Source organism: Typopeltis vanoorti, chromosome 14, assembly GCF_054136105.1.
Source record: "Typopeltis vanoorti isolate ZY-2024b chromosome 14, IOZ_Tvanoo_1.0, whole genome shotgun sequence".
In the NCBI taxonomy this organism is placed as follows: Eukaryota; Metazoa; Arthropoda; class Arachnida; order Uropygi; family Thelyphonidae; genus Typopeltis; species Typopeltis vanoorti.
Genome location: NC_143562.1, coordinates 95,366,306 through 95,380,466, shown reverse-complemented (window position 1 = coordinate 95,380,466; position 14,161 = coordinate 95,366,306). Strand labels below are relative to the sequence as shown.

At 34.7% G+C, this 14,161-nt stretch overlaps 1 protein-coding gene across 1 annotated transcript in view; it reads right to left on the bottom strand.

The window, feature by feature from the left end:
• LOC150099779 (protein phosphatase 1 regulatory subunit 3C-like) overlaps positions 1–13,243 on the bottom strand; it is a 65,215-nt gene extending 51,972 nt beyond the window's left edge. Inside the window, exon 1 of the mRNA XM_090403860.1 lies at positions 13,026–13,243. The gene's annotated coding sequence lies outside the window, so the exon portion shown is untranslated. The remainder of the gene's footprint in view (positions 1–13,025) is intronic.
• Between the last annotated feature and the right edge of the window lie 918 nt (positions 13,244–14,161).

Genomic DNA, 14,161 nt, shown 5'->3' with positions numbered 1-14,161 from the left:
AATAAGACTATTATGTCTGTTAATTTCCTTATAGCCGGTCGAGTGGTTAGTATATTCGCTCTCAAGCCTGCTAGTTCGAATCCTGCCTAGGACATGGATGTTTATGATTGTCTTACTAAATCTGTGTGGAAAGGGCATCTGCAGTGCACCCTACCACTTTTTCTACCAGAAGGCTTTACACCCAAAACTCTTGAGGTATGGGAGTGACCATATGGTGTCTCAGTGACGTCGTGTGTGAATAACTAATTTCCTCGTGTGTTTCCGGTTTGTTTTGCAGGATGCAAGATCCTATCCGTATGAGACCTGTTAACTCGCCTTCACTTGGGAGGGGAAAAAAACCCATATAAAGGTGCCTCGCGTCTGAGACTAGAATATTCGATGTTCGTGTACTACGAGCTTTTGACTAAGAGGGACGCAACATTATATTTCCATTAGAAACATTAGGTTTTGCTTGTTTGTACCAGGTGGTACATAGCAGAGTAGCTAATAGTGCATGTTTCTGCCGTTCAGGCTAAGATGCCACTGCTTCGAGACCAATTTATGAAAATATGTGGACTGTGATTTTAATGGTGAGCATATTATAATAGCGAGTAATAGAAATACGAAAAAACAGAAACCCTGGAAAATTTCTATTATTTTGAATCGGGGGGGGGGAGAATCGAAATATGCGAGTGCCTAGTTATATTATTATATACTTAACGTACATAATAAGTATAATACTAGTGTATCTTGGTATTAGGCTTGTATTTTAGAGAGCGAAGTGGAGGCTTCTCCCTTTTAAAAGTTCATACATTTACTGTGAAACCTCAATTTTGCGACAGTCAGCTTTATCTTTTCGCTATTTTATCCTCGAACGTAACATTCTCGATAATAATCTTATTAGTCCAAAGTTACAGCGGCCTCCGTGCTACGTTCTTTTATTTTTTTTTATCTGTTTTTTTTTTTTCACTGAATTTTGCGTGCGTTTATCAGGGAACAGAGACGCTATAAAGGGAAAAAACGAATGAAATATAACAAAAGAGAGCTCATTTCAAAGTTTTTGTTTTTTTATATATATATGATGTGAGTCAATCATCTGTTGAGATTTTCGGATACAACATTTTCTTTTAATATAGATAGCTGTTGGGCTTTTTAGGTCAAGCATTACAATGTCATTGATTACCCCTCTTTTTTTTTTCTTTTTTTTTTTTTTTTTTGCAAGAAGTTCCAGAATTCGATCTCCTGTAACTTCTGTTTTAAGTTGGATATTATTAATTCGCAAATTTTATTCAGTGGAATTATTGAACCCCTTCCAAACTGGAAACTTTAAATCCAAATATAAAAGAACTAGAGCATTTTGAAAATGGCGAAAAACTGCTCGCAGTTTTACTTATTTCATATAAAATATAATAATAAATATCTCGTATAACATTCATGTCATGTATATATATATATATATATATATATATATATATAACATAAAAATATTTTCATGTTAAAAATACATTTTACATTAAAAATAAATAAATACTTTTTTAAGTAAGTCAGTTATTGAGAAAGAATGGGTTTGTCTGTGATTTAGATGCCGCTTCTTGCTAATATAATTTTTTCAATTCTGTGAATGAAATTCACCTCTGAAAAGCAATAATATAATATAGCAGAAGCAAACAACATTGTCCAAGATGCACCTTGGACAATGTTGTATGCAGATGACATCTTGCTGTGTGTAGATTCAAGAGAAGAAGCGGAAACTAAACTGGAAAGATGGAGAAAAGTACTGGAAGAGAGAGGTATGAGACTGAGCAGAAGTAAGACAGAGTATATGTGTTGCGCAGTGGGCGGTGGCCAGGAGACAGACCTGGAGCTGGAAGGAAATGTCATCAGGAAGGTGAGAGACTTCAGATACTTAGGTTCGACAGTGGAAGAAGATGGAGAAGGTGAGAAGGAAGTGGGATGCAGGATACAAGCAGGTTGGAGGAACTGGAGGGAGATGGCTGGAGTGTTATGTGATAAGAGGGGTGCCGATCAATCTGAAAGGCAAAATTTATAGGACAGTAGTGAGGCCAGCTATGACATATGCTATATAAACTGTGGCCCTGAGGAAAAATAACATTAGCAGGATAGAAGTAGCAGAGATGAGAATGCTTAGGTGGATGTGCGGTGTGACCAGAAAGGATCATCTGAGAAATGACTATGTCAGGGGAACAGTGAAAGTTACGAACTTAGGAGCGAAAATACAGGAGGCAAAGTTGAGATGGTTTGGTCATGTGATGGGGAGGGAGGACGAATATGTGGGAAGAAGGGTCATGCAGATGGATGTGCAAGGAAGGCGGAAGCGTGGGCGGCCAAAGAAGAGATGGAGGGAGCTGGTAGAAGAGGACTTGAAGATGAAGAACTTGGATGTGGTGACAGCCCAAGACAGGAAGGTGTGGAGGAGACTCATAACAAACAGTGACCCCACTTAAGTGGGAAGAAGAAGAAGAAGAAGCAAACAACATTACCAGTAATAATAACAATATCAGCCAAGTAAGTCCGTCGCTTCCAGTTTTCATTTCCACTTATCATATTGGAAGAAATGCTAAGGTTATTTCTGACCTAACATAATCGAAGCTAACTGTCTTCGCTCTCTGCCAACAAGTTTAGTCTTTTCTTAACAAGTACTCTTTCCGCGTTCACCATAGAAGTCACTTCTCTTCTCTTGTAACTCAGACTAGCCCTTCATTCAAGATTTCTTCTCTACAGACAGTGGCGGCTCGTGGCTTGAAATCGTGGGGGGTGCTGAAACTTTCGAAATATACATACACACTGTAGGTACAGTGTAATACGTGTTTGGATAAAATATCAAAATTATGGTAAAAATTTAAAAAAAAATTAAACATGAAAAAATATTGTTTATTATCGATAAAATTATACAGTTTAGTATAATTCAAAATTACTTTAAAATAAAATCCATTCTTCTTATTTTGTTTCGAGCGAAAAGGTCAATAAATTTTTCCTTGATGTTTGTGTGACTGTTGAGGAATTTGTAGTTCATTTACAGTCACTACAGTCACAGAACTTATTTCTTGAGGTTGCATTTTTGAGGTAATAATTGTCAATAACCCCAATAATGACCTAAAATAAAACTATAACAAATGTTATGTCTTTAATTGTAATGTCCAAATATTTAAAGAGACGGAGTAAACACGATAAGCACTACGAACACTCTACTACTGGCGCAAACTGCATATAAACAACAGTGGAACTGTGCGACGGACAGTGCCGCATTACGCTAATAGCTCGCATCTCACTATGACGTGCATATGCACTTCATAGTGAGATGCGAGCTATTAGCGTAATGCGGCAGTATCCATCCTTCGCCCTCCAAAGTGCTACAAGATGGATTTTTATTATTTTTTATACAAAATAAGAGAATTGTATACGATTGTTGATGATAAAATTAAATATTACAAGCAAATATAAATAAATTAATAAATATATTTATATATCGAGAAAAATTGGGGGTGCTGCAGTTCCGCAGTGCCTATGCACGAGTCGCCGCTGCTACAGACGGACCTTTTCCCCATCCCCACTCTCAGTATAGTTTCTTTAGCGCCATAATGGTTAAATTGGGATGAAACCTACAATTTCCATTCGTGCTTCTCGTGACTTGATTACTGCTTCCGCTTGCCTTCTCTGAACGCATAACGGAATCCTTCTGAATGGCCATCCTCCTCCTCCTCCTTTCAATTTAAAATTTACACCCGCTATCCAAGCGTTGGTTCTCCAGAAGGTGTATTAAGGCAGTCCAAAAAAAAAAAAATTCAGCATAGCACAAGTGGCATGAACAGACAACAGTTGTAATCTGAAACTGTAGTCAGAGGGATTCAAAAATCCTCCCTGCAAAAGGGCGCGATATCATTTAACATCCATTCAGGATCCCGCTGTTTTGCAGTTGAATCGATTTTAGAATTAATGTATCAGAATGTTTGTTTCTTTCCGACACAGACTTGGATTATAATTAAACGCCAGAATATAGTTATTATGCAACAGGCATATGACGTTAACAAAAATTCAGATGTAATGAAAAGTGTGATAGGCAATGATATGCTTTATTGAAAACTTCGATAAACTGAAAATTACTGTTTCTATTCTCCAGTCTTACAGGCTGTAAGATTTTAATTCCGTGTTATGTAATGAATGTTTCCAAAAATACCTTTTGGTAATAGATGATTTTCTTTGTCCGTTGTGAGACTACCTACTGTAGGCCTGAAGTAACTGTCCAAAAAATAAAAAAAGTGTCATGATTGGTTTCTAGAGCAGAGCTTCTGGATTATATCAACGAAATATAACTTTTCGTGGTTTTTATTGAAATTTAAACAAAAAATGAAAAAAAAAAGAAAAAAAAAGAAAGTTGAACGCACATTGGTACGTCAAATGTAGAATATTAAATACCAATTTGACTCCACATTATATATATATAGAAAAACGACATTTTCCTCATTGCTTAATGATAATTAAGTGAATTATCACTAAATATTTAATTATTATATGATAGCAAATAAAATATAGTAAAGCTTTTAAAAGAAGAATATTTTGACGTATTATTTTCAGCTATACTGAGATTGCTGTACGACAAGTTGTTTGTTATTTTTTAAATAGAGACCTAATGATATGTCACATGTCAGAAAAAAAAGGACTTGCAGCTATTATTTTTTTGAACGAAATAAAGACGCCTCTGTAACTTAGTTGGTTTCAACAGAGACTTTTGATTGGAAAGGCCTAAGTTCGAATCTCATGTATGACGGGAAGCACTTTGATTGCGGTTTTTCAATTAAAAGTCAGTTAGCTTGCTTTATGTGGAGAGTTTTTCCGGAAACTCGAATTTTTTGTCCCTCAAAACAGGCAAATAGGCCGTCAACACATATCTACAGATATAAAAAATACTCGCCCTTAGGAGGATGCATTAGAGGAGTGGCAAGCCGGCTGCATTAATTGCTTATAACTCCTTCGGACGGACGAGAAACGGATGGAATGAAATAAGAATTACAAAAATTATTTTTTAAAAATCCTCTATATGTCATACCACTTATACGAAATTGAACTTATTTATATACAAAATTCTGGATAAAGAGAACTATCTAGATCAGGTGTTTAATGCAGTTCACACTCGGTACATGTATTACTTACATGTGATAATGTTGCTAGAGTTGATTTGGACAATGTAGTCTTTTATTAGTGTCGTGCAGATAGGCCGCCGTCGCTATGTTCTGACTTCCAATGAAAACACATCTTTAGAAGTTCGTAATTTCTGTTCCGTGTGCCGTTGACACTAAAGTACAGTAGGTTTGAGGAGTATATAACCTTTATAAGTGATTTTTTTTAGTCGAATGTAAGTTAGTCGTCTCATATGGTTTTTCTTTCGGAATGACTTTCCTTCCAGAAAAACAAGCAAACTGGCAAGTAGCATTTGCAGTTAATAGACAGAAATACTATGTAGTGTTCAGTAGATGGTGTAGTACAAACGATGGATTATGTTCTGTGGAGCAGCTTCCCGTGAATGAGTCCTGGGATTTCATGAAGGTTTCGTGTGATAATAATAATAAAATAGGATCTGTAAGAGTAAACATATTTATTTACTACTCAGTTCAGAGGTTGTAATCCTTGGGAAACACTACGAGGAAGGTTGTTTCAAAGAGCAGAAATATACTGAAAGAAAGGAGAGGCTGGTGGGGGGGGGGTGAGAGACTAGAACTTGATTCTGTAACAGAAAGCGGAATAATGATGGATGCTAGTTCAGTGGACCAGCACCCTTGGAAGTTTTGTAGGAAGACAAAAGACATGCGCCACGAGGGTTGGAGTAAGCCTGTATGTATGTATGTGTGGTGTGTGTGTGTGTAAAAGACATTTCAGTTAATCAATGATCTCTCTCTCTCGATCATTCATTAACTGAAATGTCTTTTTCTACTCATAAGGTTATTAAAAAATAACATGATTAGAAAAGGATACCAAGTTTGTAGGTCGAGAATACTACGGATACAATTTGTTTGTTCCATAAAATATTAGAGATAAATGTCGTTACAAGAAGTAGAAAGGACTAGTCTTTTCAGGACTCTATTGTCTCTTTTTTTTTCTATTTTTTTTTTTAGAAATAAGACAGGACTATGCTTTAGTAGCATTGGCTGTGATTTTTAAGTTATCCTCTCCTCAATGAAGAATATTATGATCAATGTTTAAGGCACTGGTTATGGGAAGACCTTGAAGTATTAGATAGATGTTTGAACATTGCAAGGGAAAGAGGATTGAGCGTGTTATTGTGAGTGATCTGTGGTAGATCTTCACTCACAATATCGCAATAATCCATGAGAGGTGCTTTATGTATAGAAGGGGAGGGTGGGGAAAAAAATCAGAGCACTAGTGAATCCACTAGAGTTCTTTCTAATAATCAGGATTCTCTTGTAAAGTCTACTATAACAAAACGGGTATTTAGTCAAACCTAATGTACAGTCATTTAATAATAGGTTCGTCACTTGCTTAGTTCTAAGAGTTGAATAATAATTATTTTTTAACAGAATTTTACTATTTTTCAAAGCAATTACCTGTCTCCACGGCGAAAATTTTCAGCAGTATTACTGCAACAGTTGTTCTAAATTTTGTTCATAGCTATGTTGTTACAATACAGAATTTTTTTAAAGGTATTATTTACAAATTCACTTTGTGAAAAATATGACAGCGAGTGGTAATTAAATTCATCAGCTTTCACTAATCTAATTTTTAAGCTGAAGTTTGAAGCTTTAAAATATATATATGTGCAAAAAATAAAAATTACAGTTACAAATATATCAGAAAAAAAATGGAAAGAAGAGAGGAGGAGAAACGAAAGAACGAGGAGAGAGCCTACAGCGAAATAAAATAATTCCTAAACGAAGTAGAATAAAAGTATAACAATAACAGCAAAGGATGAATACACAGTAGTATACAACCAAGGTTGAATACTACTGGTCACAAGACCCTTCTGTCTTCGAAGCTAGAATAAACTTTCTCGAGGAGAGAGAGAGAGAGAGTAAGAGTAATGTTTGTCTGCTCATTATTTTGATACAATATTATACAGACAGAATGTATTTTGCTCTTCAAATATCTCGGCTGTTGACCTTGTTAGCAGTCAGTTTTGTGACGTGTGTGTGTGTGCTGCGTGCACGCCGATCATGCTGGTGCAACTTGTTGTAACGTTCTTTAATATATACAACGTTCTTTAATAGTAATATATACAATGCAACTCACGGTTGCATTGTATAAGTTGTGTTTTGCAGATAGATATGGAAGATTTCGTTATAGGGAATAAGCGTTGATCACAAACATTTCCTGACCGACCACCAGATCACACTGTTGTAGTAGAGTACCCTCTGCTAGGTATATTTCACAGAAACCTTCGAGGTATTAAAACTGGCTTTTCGAGTAGAAACAGTGAGCGGGCCCTCACATGCATTGCGAGGACTTTTATTGTTATTGCTTAGATTCTAAGATAAACTCTAAGTACGAGTTTTGCAAAGATTTTTCTTCTTTGCAAGTGTTTCACTACAGAGGTGTTGTACAGAGGGAGTAAAAATCAGCTATTATAAGAGGTACAAATAAATATAAATAAATAAAATGAAATATGGCGATGTACAAACAAAAACTGAATTACAAAAGATGCCATTTTTTTTTTGGCTAGCCTCGAAAAGCATAATTCTTTGCCTGAAGTATAACTTCTTTTTTAATTTGTAGGTAGCTTTTTTTTTATGTGATTCCCACCCACTAAAGGCTATTAGTAAACCTATAGTACATTTGTACCGTGGGCGAGCTAAGGATTTCTTTTTCCATTTTCATTAATTTTTTATATATTTTTTGCAATTTGCTAAAATCCCGCTCTAGAGATCAAACATGGAACTTTTTCAAGCCACTTCAGGCCTCCAATAAGTAGGACGGGGGTCTCACACTAGGAGATAATTCATCTCCCAACTAGCTAGTCTCCTGTTCACCATCGTGAGGTTGAATGCACTAATGCACTTCTGTGAAGTGCTAGATAAGCTTTGACATGTTCCTAATCCTAATTAGTATTTGTCGGCATGTTTTATCATGTTCTACAGTCGATTTTTTCTGAGTTGCGGGATTAAAAGCCTAAGTTGCTTTGCAGCCTGTTCCGAAAAGTCTATTGCGTACTCTAGAATCGGCTTAAAAATAGGAAATATTCTGATTGTTAACTGTAAGGTATTTCTTCAGTAAATCTAGCATTATGGAAGTTAGCTAACATGAGGCTATGCATATGCAAGGCTCACCTGAAATCATCCAAAGCTAACAGAATCTTTTAGCATTGATTAGGTCCAATTGAAATACTTTATGTGTCGCGTTTTTCTTTCTTTTTGAAAGAAAAACGCGACACATAAAGTATTTCAATTAGTATAAATTAAAGGGGAAAAGAAATACTTATTAATAAACGAATTAATGTGATTCAAGTCTTAGAATCTGATAGAATATATGCAGGTATTATTTTTTATGTTTTTGCTAGAACAAACATATTTTTTGTCTTTATCGCACTAAAATGCAATTTTCCCCACTACTTTCGTAGATCTACTTCATTGTTAATTATTATTGCCAAAGCAAGTCATACGATAGTTGCAAGTTCTTTGAAACTGGTAAAATTTTTGTTAGGTTCCTTCAAAGCCTGTGTTGAGCCTTCTCCTAAGTTTTCCATTCTAGGATTAAAGATTTCTGCAGCATGGTAGTCGTGTCTCTCAAATATTACCATTTTATGCTATTACCATAGTACAAACCTCACATTGCTGTTCCTTAAAGTCAAGAGTCTCGACTAAATTCTTATGAAGTATTAAATCATAGTAGAGGAAATTAAAGACGATGATTTCCAAATTTTATGAAGTGATTTCATCCCTCAACTATCAGCATATTTACTGCTCCTTCTCTTTTTTCATTAAACACTTTTTTATTAATAGTTATCGTAATAAGTATTTGATTAATTAATTAATGTTTATTTTATTTAATACATTCTAGGACTAAGTATTAAAATTACATTAACAACTCGACCCATCAGACAAGCAACTCTTAGGATATTACTGTATTATTGAAAATACCAGATGTGTTAATATTACTGTACAATGAGGTTCATGCGTAAGGTTCTCTTCAACCAACAGGCTGTAGGTGTGAATCTCACCTTGAACATGGACAATTGTGAATTTTTTTTTTTTTTTTTTAAGTGGGAGATAAATTTTATCATCCAGCAGGAGCCCATCCATTCTGCTTATTGGAAGCCGAAGTATGTTTGGTCTCTGGAAATTCTGCTCTAGAGATCAGGTTTCCAGATCTAACATTTAATTTACCAGTGGCACTAATACTAATGTAATACTATAAGCTAACAGCCTTTCTTGGATAGATTCACATTTTAAAAAAAAATGTTATTTATACAATTTAAAAAATATATTGGTATTTGGGTTTATCAGCGCATAGTTTAACTTAACTCTTAACTTTAAAAACGTACTAACTAATGCGCTTAACCAGAAGGGTATTGTGTTAAAGTACATTTAAAATACCAAATGCTTCATAATTATGTTCTTAATTTTTATCTTTTATATTTTACTCTATTGGAGTCTAAAATCTAAAACTTTATATATTGCCCATCTGGTTGTAAATAGTTAAAATTTATGAAACAGTACCATCTGAAGCAGCATGTTTAAAAAATAAAAATAAATCCTCTACACCTTTTTTTCTCCAAAGGGAGTAGGTGCAGCTCCTTTAGCTCTATTTTTTTAAGTCAGGTGGGTAGCCAGTCTCCATCATTCAAACCTTCATTGATAGTCAGCCCAAGTTATTAATGGATCAGGACTTTTCAGGGGGGGGGGAGTAAAGAAAACTGCCATCATCTCTTGGCCCCCAAGCCCTAAAGCTCGTATTGTTGTCTATAATCATGTGAGTTCTACAGTCGATTTTTTTTTTTTTTTTTGAGATACAAAGTTAAAAACCAGAGTTTCCGTTAATTAAAAAAAAAAAAAAAACTATTTGCCAGAGATCGACTAACTCGAGAAAATGCCGAAGAAAGGCTTCGAAAGAAATTATTGTAACTGCTGTTATTGTATTGCTGGAATTTTCGAAAGCAGTTTATATATTCTTAACAGTTAAAGCAATAATGCTAACCATATAATCGCTTTTAAATTGCACCTAGCTTCCTATTTGCCAGCCTGGTGGGCCGAGTGGACAGCGTACTCGGTATCCAACTAATAGGCCGTGCGTTCGAATTCTACGGTAAGCATGGATGTTTGTGAAAGCCTCCCTGACAGTGAGTTGCCTGTGTGAGACCCTTACTGGAGGGTTTGAAATGGCTTGATAAAGTTCCATGTTTCGTCTCTAGATTAAAATATCCAGATTATCTAAAGTCTACGCGATACTAATACTAATGTACACCCTTTCGTGATATTTACATAAAGGAATCCTCAGTGCTTGCCAATTTTTTTTTGTGCGTGCAAGGTGATTTTTAGGACATGTCACTTAATTTTAGAAGAAATTGGTGAACTAATCGATAAGTAACTAGTCAAAATCACTTTAATAGATATTCAGGCTTTGAAGCATTTTACTTTCTGTCTCCTCTATGCTCATAGGCTCTTCATCTCGAATTTTGGTCCGATTTAAACAGCGTATGAAACTGTTAGTTGTATATTCCAAATTTGGCTGAAATCGGTTGAATGGCGATCGCTGAAAAAAAAAAAAAAAAGAATGATAACACTTCTTTAAAAGATGGTTGTTATAGTTTTTACACTATTTTCCCAGCGTTCTTGTTCTTTTAATAATTTGATTTATTCTTAAAATTTGGTAAGCTACTATACTTGAAGAAAAATATGTTCTTGTTTTCATTAGTCAAATTCTTGACTGTTGACTCTTCTGTCGATAGGGAATCTAAGTTCAGAAATTACAATGATATGAAAACTAGTCAGGTTCAACAGATCGTAGTGTAGATTTAATTAAACGAAGCTTCATTTGTATGAATAAGCAAGAAGGAAATTATAACACCATTATACAAGTCTCGTCAGGACCACATTGATTATGATTACCTAGATTTTTTTATGAATGTCAAAAGAAGTAAAAATATTTAAATCAATGCACCGTGGGATTTTATCGTGGTAATTATGAAAATCGGCAAGTTAATTGTAATTTCATCAATTTAGAGAACAGGAAACTCGAATGTAATTTAATTTAACAACAGAAGTCAACTGCATCCGACTGAACCCGATACTACTAGACAGCATAATAAAAAAAAAAAAGTGAAGAGAGATCTAATCCTAGTTTGTTTGTTTTTTAATGTTAGGATTGAAAATTGAGCAATCAGTGACTTTATGTAGCTTTAAGAAAGAATTAGATAATTGTTATAGTTGGAGGACAAGTAATTAATTAAATGTTATGTATAATAATTATTTAATTAGCACTGTTGAACATGTCAGCATCGTTGGTTTTGGGTATAAATATGTATATATGTATACTCAAAAATAAAAATTAAAGTTTTTGTTTTTAAAAAAAAAAGTAAAAAAGATATAAAAATGAAGAAGAGGAAGGAGGAAAATCACAAGCCAACGTTTTTGTTGTTTTTTTGGGATTACAGACCTATCAACTAAGGTTATGAGGTTGGTGTATTATGTCTGTTAATTGGGTGTGTTCTTCCGGCTGATATGCTTGTCTTGTCTTGTGGAATGAAAACACCGAAGAAAAATTCTTCCACGTCCGTATATGACCAGCTAACTCACCTTCTAGTTAAGCCCTTACAAAAGTTCCTAGAAGGGATTCGGACCAGTCTTTCCAACTAAAACATCGTCGATGCTCATACAAGCCAATCTATAGGTGGTGTGGTGAATCTTGTGTAATAAGACCTCTCCTTTTTTTTTTTTTTTCCTTCAACATTGAGCTAGTCTGTTTCGGAATGTGGCGGGTAGATTAGTTTTTCTCCGGTCCCTTCAGCTTTTCCCTCAAAAGCATAAAATACCTCGAATACATTTGGTAGTATTCGAGGATATATAATTAAAAGAAACACGCGTATTAACCACAGTGAAAATTATTTAATTGTAAATATTTCATCCTAAGTATCGTAGGACATCATCATCATCTTAGGACATCATGTTCTAAGACACTTAGGATGAAATATTTACAATTAAATAATTTTCACTGTGGTTAATACGTGTGTTTCTTTTAATTATGATCGCAACACAGGTTTCGTTATTTAAAAAAAAAAATCGAGGATATATATTCTCCCGCAAAAGAAAATAAAAAAGTGTGTGTGTATATATATACATGCGCGCGCGCACACACACACACACACACACACACTCCCGCAAAAATAAAAAAGTTTTTATTCTAATTAGCATTAGCATTCAGCCAGCGGGAGTATATACATTTTCTCACTGGCTGAATACTAATTAAAATAGAAACTTGTCGATATATATAAAACACAATTTAAAGACGCCAAATACACATTGCATCTTAATTGTTTTAAATTTACATCGAAACTACAAAATGACACACGAAAATACTTCGTTTATATATACATATATCATTAGTTATCGCCAACTTTGCGAACCGGCCTAAAGGGAATTACTTGCCGGATATACAACCTGGAGGCAGTAATTTGGATACCCCTGCTCTAGGAGGAGGAGGATGATGACCAAATACAAAAATCACGAACACTGAATCGTAAATGCAAATGAGGATCAATTATTTATCAAAACTGGAAAGAAATCTTCAAATGAACTTTCGAATGCCCTTACAACGTATAAACTTATTTTATTGCAAGAAAATAGAAGTGCTTTTTGTAATCCATCAAAGGTACATTCAGTTTATTCGGTTAGATAATCTGAGTAGTTGGAGAGCTAGTAATCGTTATCGATTTTCTTGCCCTTTATATCAGCCTTCAGTTTTGATTAAAATGTTAAACTGGGTTTTCTTCTTTTCCATTCAGTATGCAGTTATTTGAACATGAGGCCCACATTCTTATAATCATTTTGAATACGCAAGAATTTTTTAAAATTTTGTTTACTTACGTTATAGCAAATATAGCACTGGGCATTCCGAATGGTCAACACACGTGAAGGTATATGCACACATGCATGCTTCCTGACAGCAGTATGTTAACTGGACATACATGCCACTCACTGGGGAAAGATCAGGTCGAACTACTTAAACTATATCACATTACTTCATCACCGTGCAACCGGGTACATGAACAACGTTTATCTCGCCACCACGTCTTATTCCATTAACCAAAGGAACACTCTTATATCAGGGCACTTCCTGTTCACGTGCACCACACAGCTTGGCCAATAACAGAGCGAGGTGTTAGTGTGATTCTCAGCAGCAACGTCGTCATGTTTTCATCCGCGTCTGGAGAGAGAAGGAAGCAACTACCTTTCTACTCTGTAAATAGACATATCAGTGTCTGTGTGTATGTGTGTGTGATGCAGATGATAAGTCTGCAAGATCAGAAAATGTTGCTTCATTTAATTTTCTTATCGTGTTGGTGTATTCGATTATTTTTGCAATAAACAAACGTTACTGTTGCAATCTTGAATAGAATGTTGGTATACTTATAAAAATCCATGACATTCGTGAAATAAACTTTCTCTGTTTAAACAAGAATTTCTTGCACTTTATATTAGAACACAGAAGTTCAGTATATACGAAACAATTGAAAAAATTATAACATAGCAAGTATTTATTTTATGTATTAATGTGTATTAATATATTGTTCTGAAAGAAACGATAGCTCTAAATAATTAAAAACTAAGGGGGTATTCTTCTACTGAAGGAAATGCATAACTAATATTTCATTCCGGGGCGTAGAGTTTTATGTCCATATTTCAGAAAAATCTAGTCTTAAACGATGTTTTCGATTGCTGAGAAATTCTGTTCTCTAATTCCTCAAATGACTTATTATTTCAGCAGTAATTACTCATAATGAGATCTTCCTGTTATTAAAAGCCTGAAAACCAGATTATAACTGAAAAAGAAAAATACTCTTCATTATGGGAACCCGAGACCTATGTGATTGACATTTGTTTAATTATTCTCATTTGAAGCTTTAAGGTTACTTTTAATAAAATAACTCGCACTATTATTTGAGAAAGAAATGTGAATTTATATTATACGCAGGGACGACTCGTGCATAGGCACTACGGAA